The sequence below is a fragment of the Glossina fuscipes genome, unplaced genomic scaffold, assembly GCF_014805625.2.
Source record: "Glossina fuscipes isolate IAEA_lab_2018 unplaced genomic scaffold, Yale_Gfus_2 287, whole genome shotgun sequence".
Lineage (NCBI taxonomy): Eukaryota > Metazoa > Arthropoda > Insecta > Diptera > Glossinidae > Glossina > Glossina fuscipes.
In genome coordinates, this window is record NW_023998630.1 from 1,165,873 (window position 1) to 1,181,789 (window position 15,917).

At 32.6% G+C, this 15,917-nt stretch overlaps 2 pseudogenes; both read right to left on the reverse strand.

The window, feature by feature from the left end:
• Nucleotides 1-5,120: 5,120 nt before the first annotated feature.
• Nucleotides 5,121-8,514, reverse strand: LOC119642913 (annotated as a pseudogene).
• Nucleotides 8,515-9,319: 805 nt separating this feature from the next.
• LOC119642914 lies at nt 9,320-14,952 on the reverse strand (annotated as a pseudogene).
• Nucleotides 14,953-15,917: the final 965 nt, after the last annotated feature.

Here is a 15,917-nt window from a genome sequence, read left to right on the forward strand (position 1 = left end):
CTTATACAGAATGTAATTGTGAATCGGTCTAAGCTTGTCACTCCGTCTTTCCAATTGTCTGCCTTATGTTCGTGTGTTGAATCTAAAGATCTGTTGAGATATTTTGGCGAAAATTTGTTACATCAACGCGTTTTGGTCAAACGACAAATGTTATTGAAAATGTATTAAGCTGTATTAAGCGAAGTCGTGTAGAATATTAAAAACACAGGACGACAATTAAACGATGACTGACTTAAAACCAATTTTTTTAAAAATGCAAGGAAATATATAAGAAAAGTGTATAAAAACTTGAAGAAAAATTATTGCAATATTTTTATACAATTTCGTAAAAAATAAGCAAAAATAATCACAAAAAAAAGATTATTTTTTTGTTCATTTAGTTGATCAACTTTATTTGACTGTAGCGTAACCAATACTAATACTTGTTAGATTGTGATGCGACTCCGAATTTGGAAGTATGAGAGTAGTTAAATAAGCAACTTGACTTGTTAGATTGTAATCAATTCAATTTCTTCTTTTTCAATAGATTTTATTAAATAATTACAGTAATTTTTTGTGGGATAATAACACAATATATTTGCGGCTGTTCACAATTCATAAACAAGTATTTTGCTTCATTTTTGGTATAATTATAATGTTACGTGTGTGAATCAATTAATGAATGCAAAATTAGCAAGTTAATGTCTATAGTGTATGGTTTGTTGAGAAAGTGGTAACTTAAATCTAAATATATTTATTATTATTAGTGGAAATATAAGAGCGATATTTAAACAATTTTTTTTTATATGTTTCTTTGCATATGGAAATCATTATATCGTGCTCCTCTTATGTTCTAATGATTTAATGTAGTAAAGTGCTAATAGTAGGTACTTATAGTATAGATTTGCTTATTCCAATTGTCGGTTTTGGTTTCAACTCTTCGACAGTGATGATTTTCATGTCAATGATAAAGAACGGCCTGGAGGGCCAAAGCAGTTCGAAGACAATGAATTGCAAGATTTATCTTCGAAAAGCTTAGCTGTTGACGAATCAATCTATAGGATTACACGCGACCGAAAAGATTATAAAGGACGAGAAATGGCTACCATAAGAGTTGATTGAAAATACCTTTTCGAAACGCATCAAAATTGCGGTTTCATTGCTTGCCAGGCATAAAAAAATTATCGTTTTCTGTGGCTTATCGTGACTGGCGATGAAAAATGCAACAGGTGTCAAGGTACGCTCTCGCAGGTCGTTTGGGTGATTCTGCTCCAACCAGCTTATTCACCAGACATAGCGCCTTCTGATTAATAATTATTCAGATCGGTACAGCATGGTTTGGCTGGCAAACGGAAGACGTACGAAAATGGGTGTATGATTGTATCGCTGCTAAGTCAATATTGTTCATTCGATTCCGTATCGCCATGCTGCCAGAAAAATGGGACAAGTTGTGGAAAGAATGCGAAATATTTTGATTAAAAAACATAACAATAAAACGGTACACTTTGAAAACCAACTTTCTCATTGATGACACAGTGACCCACGCGTGTACCATACATTTAACTAAATGCGTGCGTCGATTACGAGTCGTTGAAGAGATTTAGGAATTTGCTGAGGAGAAAATGTGCCATTCTGATGTTTATTGTTTGCTATTGTTTTGAGTTTAGCTTATTACGGGAGAAATAATCGGCAAACATTCATAATAAAACTACACTAAAACATAAGAAATTTATTGGTATCATTGCCATTATTTAATGAGGACAAAATATTACATAATAGAATTTTATCTTTCAATCGTTCTATAATTTCCGACACAACACCCGAAAGCATACTTTGCGCCACATTCACGGAAAAGTCATTACCTGCCAACTACTGCTATCCTCCAAAACACAACAGTGACAAAGTGAGAAGCTGACAAGCAAGCTGGTTTTATGACAGTCAACAGATGATCATAAGAATGAAGCTGTTGGAGAGTAAATCCGTCGTTTTTTTGTTGGTGGAAGATTTACGTTTTATTTAGGGAGTAAGGTTCAGATGTACGCATAGAAAATTCCTATAACCCGCTCGCAAACACATCACAAACGCAAAAAAAAGAAAAAACTGTAATCTACAGCACTTATCGACCCAGAGCCTCATAAAAATGTCATATAAGGCTGATAGTTTTTCGACGCATAGAGGAGACTTTTTGACGAGAAAACAACAACTATTGCCTTTAGCTTGTGCCAACCATCTCTATCCCCGATATAGCGGCTAAAGTATTCCAACGTTCGTCTGTTGAAAGTTTCTAATTCCCTTCGAATATTGTGGCTGACTGGGAAAGCAAAATCGATCATCATCAAGTTTCGAAACGTAGTGAAGTTTTCACCACTCAACATTTATTAGTTTGTTCACTTTTCAAGTATTTCTTGGTTACAATCGTAGTCTGTCTATTAAAGATTAAATGAAATGCCTAAGCTAAACTTTTAAATTGTCGGTTCATTAAAAATTAGTACAATACATAGTATACGTTTATTACGCCTTCAATGGGAGTGCAATCACTTTGTAATAATGTCTGCAACATGTAAAAAGAAACTTCAGAGACCTTACGAGGTATATACGTTCTTAATCAGCGTAAAATTCTGAATCGATGTAACCATACCTATCCGCATGAGCGGCTGCGTGGTGGGTGTTTGTTGATAATCGCCTGGTTGAAAAATTAAAATATTTGCTTGAAATTGGAAATTCTTTTATGGACGTTGTGACTGTAATGCAGGCGTAAACTGAAAACGCTTCTGCTTTTCTAAGCAAAGCTTTGTCAATTTTCACTACTTTTTCCTTGGTTACGAGAGATTAAAGACTGAAATTTTCAAAATTTACTTTATAAGGATCCTTACTGCTAATATTTAAAAATACAAAAAAACCGGACACGTCTGCATAACGCTACAAGAGACTAAATTTCCATATTTCTCATTTTTTACTGCCTTTTTACTGATTACTTATAGGGTAAAAAGGACAGAATGTTAAAAATTATTCTGTAGGTTTATCGCAAGAAAATACATTGCCTGTTCAAATATGTGTTAATTCTAAATTGCGTATGTTGGGCATCACAAATTATTAACTTAATTTTTCCTTAACAGTCGACATGAGGGTCAAATAAGAGGTCTCAGACGGTAGAATGCGGCAAGCTAAGTGTGTTAATTCTAAATTATTTTTTATTGTTCATTTTTTCTTAATAATCCCATCGATATTGGGCTTGGAGAGTAAAAAGTGAGTTGGAATCGAATAAAAAGTGTAACACAAATTATATAAAAACAAATCTTTTAATACAAAAAATCTTAAAGCGACTAGAAAAATGAATTTCTTACACATCACAATTTGAAACATGGCTGGGATAAAATTTGTGTTCCACATTTCCCTTTACCAAAATAAAAGCTTATCTGAAAAAATTGTATACCCCAAAAATGAAAGCAGCACACCACGTGCATCATAGAAATATCATCAGCCTCATATAAATATGAGTTTAAGAGTCACTATTTGGTTTATGTAATTTAAGCATTGCTTTTTTTCCATTATATCAAAACACGTATTTAACAACATCACACTCTCCAAAACCATACCTGTTTTTATTTTCAATTCGAACGTTCTATAACTGAAAATTAAGAGAAACTGAAGAAACTTTGTGTAGTATGTAAATTAAAGCTCTGCAATATAATATAAATTTTAAGACCCTTATTTTGCATTTTAAGCAGACAATTAATGGTAGTATATTATAACATTATTTGATTAATAGATAAGTTATATTACTCTATCTCTCATCACTCTGCAAACATTTTATTAAAAATACAAAAATGACACTATTACAGTACGAGCCAATAGCAAGTCCTATTTCAACTTATGTTTCATTGTGGACATAAATATGGTGAGTTATAACAAGAGGAACAATGTGAACTTTAGAAATGAATTGTGAATTACAAAATCTGGGCAATGATTGCGTGCTATGCTTTTATTCTTCTCTTTCGAATTTCGAGGTTTTCTGTTTTATGTATGCCCAAAATGTGCGAAAAACGCTCACTGTGTTAGTATTAGTTGCTTAGAATTGCATTTGTTAGAGGAGACAGCTGTAAATTGAAAATGAAACAAATTCTAAACAAGATTGCTTACTTAAAGGTAGTTAAACCAAAGCAAAAAATTATCAATTTTAGCTAGGTATGCAAATTAACATTTTTTTCATTCTTTATCATCAATCTTTTGATATGCCATCGTATATTGCCGCTACCATCGACACATCGGCAACAGGCTTAATCATTACTACGAATTTCTGCATCTTTGAAGGAATATTTATGGTCTGGGAGATAAATGCTCTTTTTTTATACATTTACATATATATGAGAATATATATTATATAAAACCACTTGTACGAATATATGCGAAGAATTAACACAAAATGTTCAAAAATACGCGAAAATCGTACGTCAGGTCTCTAAAAATTGAATAAAACTAGTCAGGAGATGTTAACAAAATGTTCAAAATACTGAGACCATATACGCTATTTTCTCTAAAGGCATTATTGAAAAAAGTAAACAAACATATACGCTCATGCTTATTCTCACATTTATAGGTAAATCGAAATCGGTCGTAGAGTTTTATCGTGCCTTTAATACGAGACCCCGAATACGACGATAAGTAAACACAATCAGGAGCTCTATTATTGGCGGCAGGCTAAGGGCACATATGCCCAAAAGCATTTCAATAAATAAATGGTATACAATATTTTAATGCGTGCTACAAAGGATGAACTAATCTGAAATCTTTTGGTAAAAATGGCAAAAAAAGAGATTATCCTCTTTTTTTTATTATACAAGAAAAATCTTGCTATTTCAATTTTATTTAAGCAAAAGTTGTATGTAAACAAGTTACTGTTTTTTTCATACAATTAAATAAAGGGGTTCTGTTATTATGTTGTGTCGGCGAAGAAGAAGAAGTCGAGAAACTTAGTTTAAAGAAATTTGGTATAGGTGCTGAACTTTTACGTTCGTATTTACCGCCCGCTTTATCTTCTAGTAATTCCCTTTTACGCCTACAAATATATAATTTGAAATTTCGTTTTAGTCTCACCGGATTTATTGTATACTATAACTTTTCAATGTGTGTCATAGTAAAAACTAATTTATTACTATCTGCGGATTTGCAAGAGCATTAGATACACCAAAAGAACGAACTTTGCTTGTACCAATCTTTGTTTGTTTTATGATATTCGGAGGAATGGCTTGTTGACGATCTGCTTCATATTCATACATACATATTGGCACTGGACGCAAAAGTCATTGGACAATTGGGGCAAGTGTACAACGCCTCACCCGTATGCACTGAAATGTGTTCCTATAAAAGAAAACAACTCTTATAGAAAAAGACAGAAAAAATTAACTTGAAAGTAAAACTAACCCTTAAAACTTGGCCACGCTTAAAAGCTTTCAAACACATGCTACATTTGAATTTGCGGACACACTTATGATTCAAGTATATATGACGCTTTAGAGCTCTCTCGGTAGTTGATATGCATATATGACAACGATGTTCATCGCTTGTATTCTCATGGATGTTTTTCATGTGCGTTTTCAAACCAGCCAAATGACGATACCATGTACCTCAAAGCTTGCATTGTTGCGGTTCCGGCGTTAGTTTCCTTTCAGTATGCTCCATGTCATTATGTATTTTTAAATTGTAACTATTTTTAAAAATTTTACCGCACTTATCACTTATAAATAGTTTTTGTGGATCATGATCATTTTTTAAATGTTGCTGCAATTTACGATCCGTCGGTAATCTAAAAAAAAAAAAATCCAATATAAGAATAAAATTTATGGAAGACGAAACAGTTCAGAACAGAAAATAAGGAATTCGAATATTGATGATAACGTTCTAAATAGAAGTAAGAAAATTATGAATACTCGCCATTCTAACTTTTCCAGTTCCAAAGATTGTGAAGCCCTTTACTTTTTGTATTCTACACCACTTGTGGTACAGAGAGTATTAAGTATGTGCCGACGGATGTTACACGCAGAATGACTTGCGAAAGACGTTTTATGATGCTGACCGGATCATTTTCTATATCGATCTAAGTCTGTCTGGCAGTCTGATGTAAATTTTTATTCAAGCTACAGATCGTAGTTTTTGAGGTATTTTGATGATTATAGTGGCGTTCTTTGCCCTAAGGACGAACGTTGTTGAAAATTGTTCGGATCGGTCCGCATTAGCGGTCACTCCCCCATATAATGGCCTATTCCGAAAAATCGTTGAGATAAAAATTTTCAATTTTCAAAATTAGCTAAGCTATAGTATTTCGACATTTTAATTTGGTGTGAAAACTTTGAACCAGCTGGAGCATTTTTTTGAAAACCCTCTCAAATAACCAATCCTACTACAATTGAATCTTTATGTGGAAACAAGCCTAACTTTTAACATTTCGTAGCAAAAATTGTCTCATGATGGCAAATTCACAAACAAATCAGCCTTAAAGAACTTAGACAATGTAGGTCCATTTTTTAGATACGTAATGCTTATATGTCAAAAAGCCCTAATTGTTAATTTCTTTGCTATGAAATTTTGTTCATCATAGTAATTTAATGTAAAAAAATGAAGTGGACCTAATTTGAACTTACTTGTTGGTCCCACCCCATATAAGATTTCTCATGAGCAGTAAAGCCTTCCGGTAAGAGGCTTAATTTTTAATATTTTAGATGAAAATTAATTCATAGTAGCAATTGAGCGAAAGAATGAACGGCAGAGAATTTGGATCACATAGATATATAGGCGTTAGCACGAAAAGCAAGCTCTTATATATAGAGAAAATCTAATCTTTCTGTATGCGAGCTTTTATAAAAATTGTGGCTTTGCACGAAAATAATATATACTTTTAACGTATTATTATCAAAACGAAGAAAATAACCGTACTAGGCGAAGTGGTGGAGGGTATGTAATGGTCGGCGTTGCCCCGCTATAATGTTCTTACTTCATTTTTCTAATCTTTCTAAGCTTTTTAACCGTTTAACGCTTATTTCTCATGGATTTTTCAAGCGCATCCATTCTCAAGCCGTAGAATTCAAACAAAAGTGAATAGAGCGTTTCTCACATTTTTATTTCAATTGGGATTTTAAGGAAATTTGACAAAGAGATAGTGCAAATGTACACATACAGATTGCTTAAGATATTTTGTATAGTTCCAAGAAGAATTAATGCACGGTTTGGTAGAAGAATTCATTTATATATGATTTTCTTTTCAAAAGTTTTGAAAAAATGCGCAAAAGTGCGCAATAATCAAACAACATTAATTTAATAAAATTAAAAAACGGAATGTTTCGCGAATTCAAGTGAAAAAAAGGAAAATTACTAGCGATGAGGTGCACCCGCAAATAACAAAATATACCTAATCCTCTTTTTACACGATAGACACGCTCCCAAAAAATTCGTGTAAGGAAACATATTGGCTAAACGGAAAAATTAATAGATTAGCTCCCGACCTAAAAAAGACAACTGAAAAGTACAATTAACGATACTACAAAGGTCTTATTAGAGTTCACTTAAGAATTTATTTTATGCTTACACATTTTAAATCTTTAAATATACTGTAAAAAGAAGAAACTTTAGACATAGCGGACGAGTAACACACAAAAATTGACACCAGATTAATTTAAAGAAAATTTAATTAAGAAATGTAAGAAATAATAAAATAAACAAAAAAGATATATATATTTTATTGAGGCGCAAAACAAAGAACATCGTGTTCACGTTGGGCCTTTTCTCTGCACATCACAGTAAAGCTTCGTTTGTTGATTTGCTGAACAATAAATTATAAAAAATTATACTTTGTAAAACGAAGCTAATTGAATGAAAAAATCTTAAAAACAAATAAAAAAAATCATCAGAAAAATTCATCCATGAAATTTATAGATTGTCGAAAATCGCGAAAATTATTTTCTTTCTAACTCGTTTTAAATTAAGTGTAAGGTAAAACAAAATGAGAACAAGGTGTACTTCGCAATTTACAACTACGTTCGATATAGTAGTTTCGTGGGATTTCTATACATAAGTTTGAAACATTAACATAATACAGCGGACAATTAAAATTTTATATCTATACCCATTACGCCGACTACTACTACAGCAACTACCTGTTCGTATTCGCGATCAAGGGATATTCTCGTAAGTGATTTTCTCTTGATCGTATTTCGGTTATGACAAATATTCGGCAGTCTCAGCCACTCAGCCTCAGCGCCCGAAATGATTGACATTGATCAAAAAACGAAATTCATATCTGACAGTGTCCGTAATGAAAGGAAAGAGTTCAAACTGGTTTCGCGATATATCATTAAGAAATACTCATTTCCGGCTCTTTGTGAGCTTTGTCGTAAGAGTAGGAGTAACTTGGTTTTATGCGATCATTCATACCTTGAGAAGAACTCACCAGGAAGATAAGCTCGACCACTTACAAATACGAATTAAAGTTCCTAGGGGCATTTCCAATTACCGTAGCTTTTTATAAAGCCGCCCCGCCGTCATTTGTATCCCAGCTCTCTCGACGCTTCCCGTTCTGCTGAACGAGGGAAGGGTTATATATATTATCTTTGGCACGCTTGCTAAACATAACTGAAAGATGGAGAGAGAAAGAAAAAGATATGAATCATTGCATGATCCGTATACAAATTTAATGCAAAGATAATAAGCGCATATGTTACTCTTTGAAGTTCAGTTTTTGCTTAGCAAAATGATAAAAAATTAAATGAAAAAAAGAAAAATTGTGATATTAAGTATTAGAAAATATTGGTCTTTTCCTTAATTCTGAGAATATTGTAAAAAGCAGTAGTAAAATAAAATCGTTTAATATTAGTTCTCTTAGTTTTTTACTATTCGTATTTTACACATATGTTTTGCTATGTAATTTGCATACTTCTGAGATTACTATTTTCTATTTTTTTTATACGCTTGCTTCTATTTTTAACATTAAAAAATTGATTTTATATATCACTTGATTAACGTAATATCTTGAATTGATTTAATAAAGCAGAAGCTATCGCAAACTCAATTGCCCAAAATTAATCAAAAATTCCAAAATTCAATTTTCTTATAAAATAATTTATTACTTCCTATGTTTCACTTTAAGAATTTGTTAAAAAAGTGAAGACATTTTTATTGCTGCTTTATTAGTGCTGCTCTCTCTTAACACCTCATGCAATACCGTCTCAGTCAAGTTTAGAAGATAATGCATTTGCTCCAGCGTACTGGTTTTGAAGTGTTTCTATGGTGTCCGACCTTCATTTTAAATTGAAATAAATAAATGAGGTATATCCATAACGCCTTCATCAATTTACAAATCCACGCGAGGATAGCCTTCCCGTTTTCTGGAGAGTATCACTTCTGGAGAGTATGCACTTTTCTGTTTTTTTCGGGATGGAACAGCAAGTGCCTTAGATTTATTATCCTGTGGTATTTTTAAACTGAAAGTCATATACGATTCCTTATGTAAAATGGACCATCTTTCAGATATGCGGGAATCAATTGCTTTCCGGAAAACCAAGCATGTAATATGTGGTAATTTTTCAAAACGTATACGCATAAAACCCAAACAATTTAAGGCCAGTTCTTCATTAGAGCGGCGTTTCTCCCGACGTGGTCACTGTCAAGCGTTATTATAATTAAGATGCCCTCTGGTCTTAAGAGTTCATAAGCCTTGCTGCAGCAATTGATGCGCTGCTCCGAACTTGGCATATATTCGAGCAATAAACTGAACACAACATATTCGTAATATATAGTCGGTAAATAGGCCACTGTATTATTTTCCAACCCAACTTTAAGATTTTCCATTGACTTGATTTGAACATTTAGGAAATCAGTTTGTAGAACATCATCAGTAGCTGGACACAAGTCAACAGTTGTCACTTCAAAATATGGTACTTTAGCAAATGGATTAAAGCAACTACCAACATCCAAGACTTTTATTTTTTCTGTTCTTCATATATCCACATTGCGAGCAATCAAATCCTGTCCAAGAATCCAATAAGCATCTCCGAAGTCACTGCCTTTCATGTTCACTCCCTCGACATTGGTGGTCGCCATAGTGACGTTAATACTCCTGCTTTCCTCACGAAATCTATTAGCACAATACCCGCGCACGCTATAATTACGTCTCGCACTGAGCCACATATGATCAGCACAATGAGTCCCATAGCTATATTGTTATTACTTCTGCTGAAGGAGTGTTAATCACTCAACAAAGTCAAGAGGAGTTTTAAATGAAAATCAATCACTTAAGAACAATTAAAAATTCTCAGATCAAGCTTGTGTGGTAATGTTAAAAATATCGCAACAACTAATGTTAGCGTCAAGACAAAAGATCATCTGGAAGAGGTCGAATCATTGAAGAGATATTTCTACTAAACAAATCAGAAAACAAAGGTAATTAAAATGTTGTTAAATGTTTTTATTAATGGATCAAGTAATGTTGAGAAATATGTATGCATCGGACGGAAGGACTCCTTTGCTCATATTATGTTGTTATTCGTATCATATGCATTTCAAGGCAAGGAACATTGTTGATCTATGCATTGGAGTACACAAAGGTTACGATTCAAGGAAAATTGAGTGTATTACAAAGTGAAACACCTGGAAATTCAGTACTTATCTTCTGCACCTCCCGTATATTATTTTGACGACGCTATCGATGTTCTGCTACAGGTCTGCTAATTGAAGCGAGAGAGTGAGCAAACAAGAACCAGCATGTGTTCTGCACTTTCAAGCTGAATTGAACAACTTAAACTCGTCTTTATTTATGGTATACATCATTCGCACTTGATTTTGTAGAATTTGCCAAACAACTTGCTTATACTTGAAAAGCCTAAGCGTTTTGTTTATATCCCAAAGTAGCTAGTACATCTCCTTTCAACAAATAATTTGCAGTGGCTTTGTCAGAACTTTCTACACTACTCAGGAGCACAATACAAGGATACCTGGGCAGCTTTCCGAGTAAAACTCAACGTTTTTACGTATTGCGGCATTTAAGTTATCTAAACAAGTAAATATATAATTTTGAAGTCCATTTTTTTAAGGCCTATTTGCAAATGAAACAAGTAGAACAAGACAATCAGATTTTTTAAATAATACCTGTTAATAATTCACCAATGCTCTTATAACGGTAAATGAAAAGTGGTGACTGTACAAGGTTTGACTTCAGCCGAATACTACTTTCTTCCTTGTTTTTTTTTTTTTTTTTTTTTTGTGCTAGAACCTAATTACATTTCCGTTTAGTTTAAAAGTTTTTAGGTTAAGTTTTTTCTAATTATTGGTCTTTTAGATTATCAAATTTAGAGAAAATTAAATTACAATCGAACAATTCTCGTTTTAGCATATATGCCAATATCCCTATAGATAAAATATCAAAATAATTGAGAATAAGATGTCTAATTGACTAATGGCTGGATGTGTTATTGACTAACAAGTTTTTACAATATACTACTATATTAGTGAGTTCTCTTACTCATGTGAACTACTCTTAAGATAAACATTTATAAACAAATGTATACCAATAATATCATAAATAAACTAATTTATGGTCTTTTCATCCTTATTGAAAATATATTTTAATATCGTTGCACATCTTGTATATGTTCATAAGTTTTACTATGTTTTTATTTATTTATTGAAATGCCAACTGAATTCATCAAAACCGAGTAATTATCCCATTTCCACTTCAGAAAACACATTAATTCAATTCTTCTTTCCTTTTTTTTAGCTATAACATAATATTAATGTTCATACTCATTGACTCATTTCTATAATATGGGTTAAATTTATTCATTTAACTAAATATATTTTATTTAATTAATCAAGGAAATTCGTTAACGCAGTTGTACTGTCAAATTTTGTTATTTGAAAAATCTCTTCATTCATTGGAAGGAACTGTTGGTTATAATTATTTAAAACAATTATAGAACGCGCAACACAATCCATTAATAACACATGCTCGTAAACTGTTGTAAAACTCTGTCTGAAGTCGTTTTAAGAATGCCGAACTTTACTCTTTTGTATCGTTTCGGTCAGCACTTTTTCTATGGCCTATTTAGCTATTACTTCTGAAACTATTGACTATCATTTCTACAGCTATTTTCACCTATTTGTAACAGATAGACACGTTAAAATTCTAACCGGGCCACTATCTAAGACGATGTTACAAAATTTTATTAGTTATTTCTTAGTTAGTTTTATTACTTATCTGTTTTTCACTATTTACAAGACAACCAGTAAATGGATCAATAAATTTTCAACTGTCGGTGATACCCATCGATGGGAAAAAATGAATTATCTAAATTATTCTAATAATGTTTTTCAGACAAAATATATTTATATCCACCCTTTGCCAATTTACCGTATCTTATACGATTTATATTATATACGCTATGGAATGGCAACATACGATATCTTAAGTTATACTTTTACGTAATTTATAATCACTTGGGAGGTAATTGTCCCATAAGAAAGGAAAAAGTTGATAACAATTGTTCTTTTTTTTAATGTAGGTGGGAGTATTAAACGATTTTACTGATTTTTGAATCTTGAGGGAAAGTGACAAAAAAACATTTGAGACACAATTTTGAAGTTTTGATCACGACATAAGGCAATGGTGGGATAACGCTGGCAATCGTGACTAAATCGCTTCCGCTATTTGCGTTCATTAAACGTGGACATACTTGATAGAATCTCAAAACTGGATGTCTATCCGCTGCAAGCCTTTCCGAAATCCGCTATGTCATCTCTGATGGATAGAAAAATCCAAAAAATCGGGTTTTTAACAATCAATTTGTTTAACTCGTTTATCATAAAAATAAAAACAAAAAGGTTTGAATAATTATAGAGACAGTAAAGAAAGCGAATAAGTAGCTGTAATTATAAAATGGTACACATATGAGCAAAAATCATTAATGATTAACTGATTTAAGAAACATTATCAATTTATATGAAATGAAAGCTGCCTTATAATTTTCTCATTTTCAACGCCTTGCCCTAAGTCGTTATCCCCTTTTCAATATATTTTAAGCTAATAAATCAATTTTTGTGTAAATTTCTCTAATTAATTTATTATGCCAGACACATACACGTGTCTACTTTAATGTCATAAATTACCATTTATTTGAAAGTGCTTGATATGAGTGGAAACAAACTACTGCAGTGATTAATGACTTTTCTGGTTTTTCTCTTAATTAATTCTGCAAAAAAAGGAAAACAAACTTTGAAATAATTAATTCCTCTTTTTCTATCCACAACCAATTATGTATTGTAAAATATTTATAAATATATACACAAACACATACCTGTCAGTTAAAAACTAACGTAAATATCTCTCATCATCATTCATAGGAAAATCTGAATACCAGGGGTCGAACTTGTATTTAAAACCATAAGCAATACATTTTGAAAAGCAATTCTTTTGAAGTACGTAGGCCAGTGAATTACCATTACTAGCAGCAAAAAGATTGCCTCAAAAATTTTTTAACAGAAAATATTTTTAACAAAAGATCAAATACAATTTAACTCACTAAAAAGCGAAAATTGGCTGCCTGTAAAAGTCGAAAAATAAAAAAGTAAATTTTAAGCTTACTGATGCCACGTCAACAAACAAAGCGATGCAACTTCACCCTTTCCTAGCAAAAAGTAAACCTTCTGAAATTTCCTTTTGATGTTACATTGTTAGGATAATACGAAGATTCGATTGAGTTATCACTATCTAAAGATGCGGGCTTCCGTCTCTCGATAGAAAGTTTTCTTCTCTATTAAACAGCTGCGTATTAAAAAATTTAGTTGACTTTTCGAATATCTTTTTTGGCACTTGATATCTCGAAAATAACGCATATTCAGTGCGAATGGTTTGAAGACGTTTTAGGTTTTATTTTTGCACAATAACTGCATTGGTATAGAAAGTCAGCATTCTGCTTAATTGAAGACGCATAGCGTAGCTTTGTTGTGTTTAGCAAATGCTATAGCAAAATCATTTAGGTCAACCTTAAGGGCTAGTTCAATATCCTCGAAAGGATGAACGAAAAGTATTGCGTTAGGAGCTACTTCTTTGCATTTAATGGAAATAGCCCGCAGTTTGTAGGGCGCCCAAAACATCGTCTGACGTGATCCAACTTTAACAAACAATAGGCAAAAAATTAAGTTACTTTTCGATAAGTATTATACTCCGCTGAACTCCAAGGAATCTCGATTTCAGTAAACAAAGTTGCAGAACGCGCTCATTAGACCTTTATTGGCATTCAGATAAAGGAAAATTATTTATTTATAGTGGAAGAACAAAACAAAAATAATCTACAATAGCATCGACGTTACGGCCATGTTAACATCCAAAATGTAATGGAAGTTGTAAAAAACAATGGTGTTCAGCACGTAGCTGAATAAAGGTATGACGTGGATGATGGAAAAGATTTATAGCCTAATGTTTTCCTAAATCCATTGAATACAGAGCTAATTCATTCGGATACCTGTGGTCCCATAAAATTGAAATCAGTTGTTGGTGCAAGCTATTTTGCCACTTTTATAAATGACAAGACAAGACGTCTCTTCGCTTATTTTATAAGAGGGAAAACACCTAGTAGATCGTCAAACTAGCAAAAAATTGAAAATCTTGAAAACCAATAACGGTTAACAAAAAGGTTGATCCACTATCTTGTGCACCTAGTTGTACCTTTTGAGGTATTCCGTGTTAGCTAGTGTTGTGCATCCGGCAATAACATGATCTATTGTTTCTACACAGCTCCTGCATTTTCGGCATTAGTCTAATTCTATTTCTTCCCATATTATATGCCTTTGATAACGTCGTGTGGACGTTGCTTTATCTTATATGATAACGGTCAACTTCCAAAAACAACTGCCTTCTGACTAACCAATGACAGGTAATCTGTATGTCTCTTGTATCTTTCCTCACCTCACCAGCATGAGAACCGTGTACATGTTTTTGGATCAAATTATATAACATATGTTGGTCGATTATTTCTATTATTATTTATTCAATCAATGTAAATCAATTACATCTCATCATATTACAGCTGAGACAGATTACAGTACAACAAAAATTGAGAATGCACTTAAATCCTAGTTATTCTACCTTAGCTCGTGACATGAGGGTTAAGTCTCTATTTGAACCCACACCTCCTATACCACCATATGCTTTTCGCATTCGGCTCTCCGAGTTCTTTTATTTAATACACATATCACTGGTATTGTAAAGAAAGAACTAATCGCGCTATCAACCATATTTATTTTAGAATTAACCCATTTTTAGGCGGACAATATATCTTCATTTCAGGAATGTACAAAATAGTTTTAAACATCTTGTCTAATTTGCATTATGATAAATAAGCATAAAACCGCAAAAAGTTAAAAAAAATGAAACGCAATCACTTCTAACTTTGTGCGGGCATAAATGGTTTTTCCATTTTTGCACGTGAAAAGTAAAGTGTTTCGCAAAGTAAGTATGGAAAATTTCAACTTTCTAATGTTTATGATTTCTAATGTGACAGCTTTATAAGATCATAATTACCGATCAATTTTGCCGCAGTATGAATATTTATCTCATTTAGTAAAAACGACGGATAACATTACTCTGATAGTAATTTTACAGTATAAATGACACACCCGACCAAGTACGTCTAGGTTAGAAGGTATATAAGCTTAAGATGACTTTCGTAGCTTGGTAGTGGTACCGGGGAATTCCATCGCAAGGCAAGCTATTTTCATGTTTCAATTTGGTCAACGTAACACTTGTTTTTCGAAGACGACATTACAACGCAATTCTCCAATGTAGCCCTCACATGTGTGGTAAACAGCTTTTTACTAATGTAAGGATCGTTAAATTTATATGGTCAAGGCTTAATAAACCCTGGCAGAATTCTTGCTTTATTAGCACTAACTGCAAC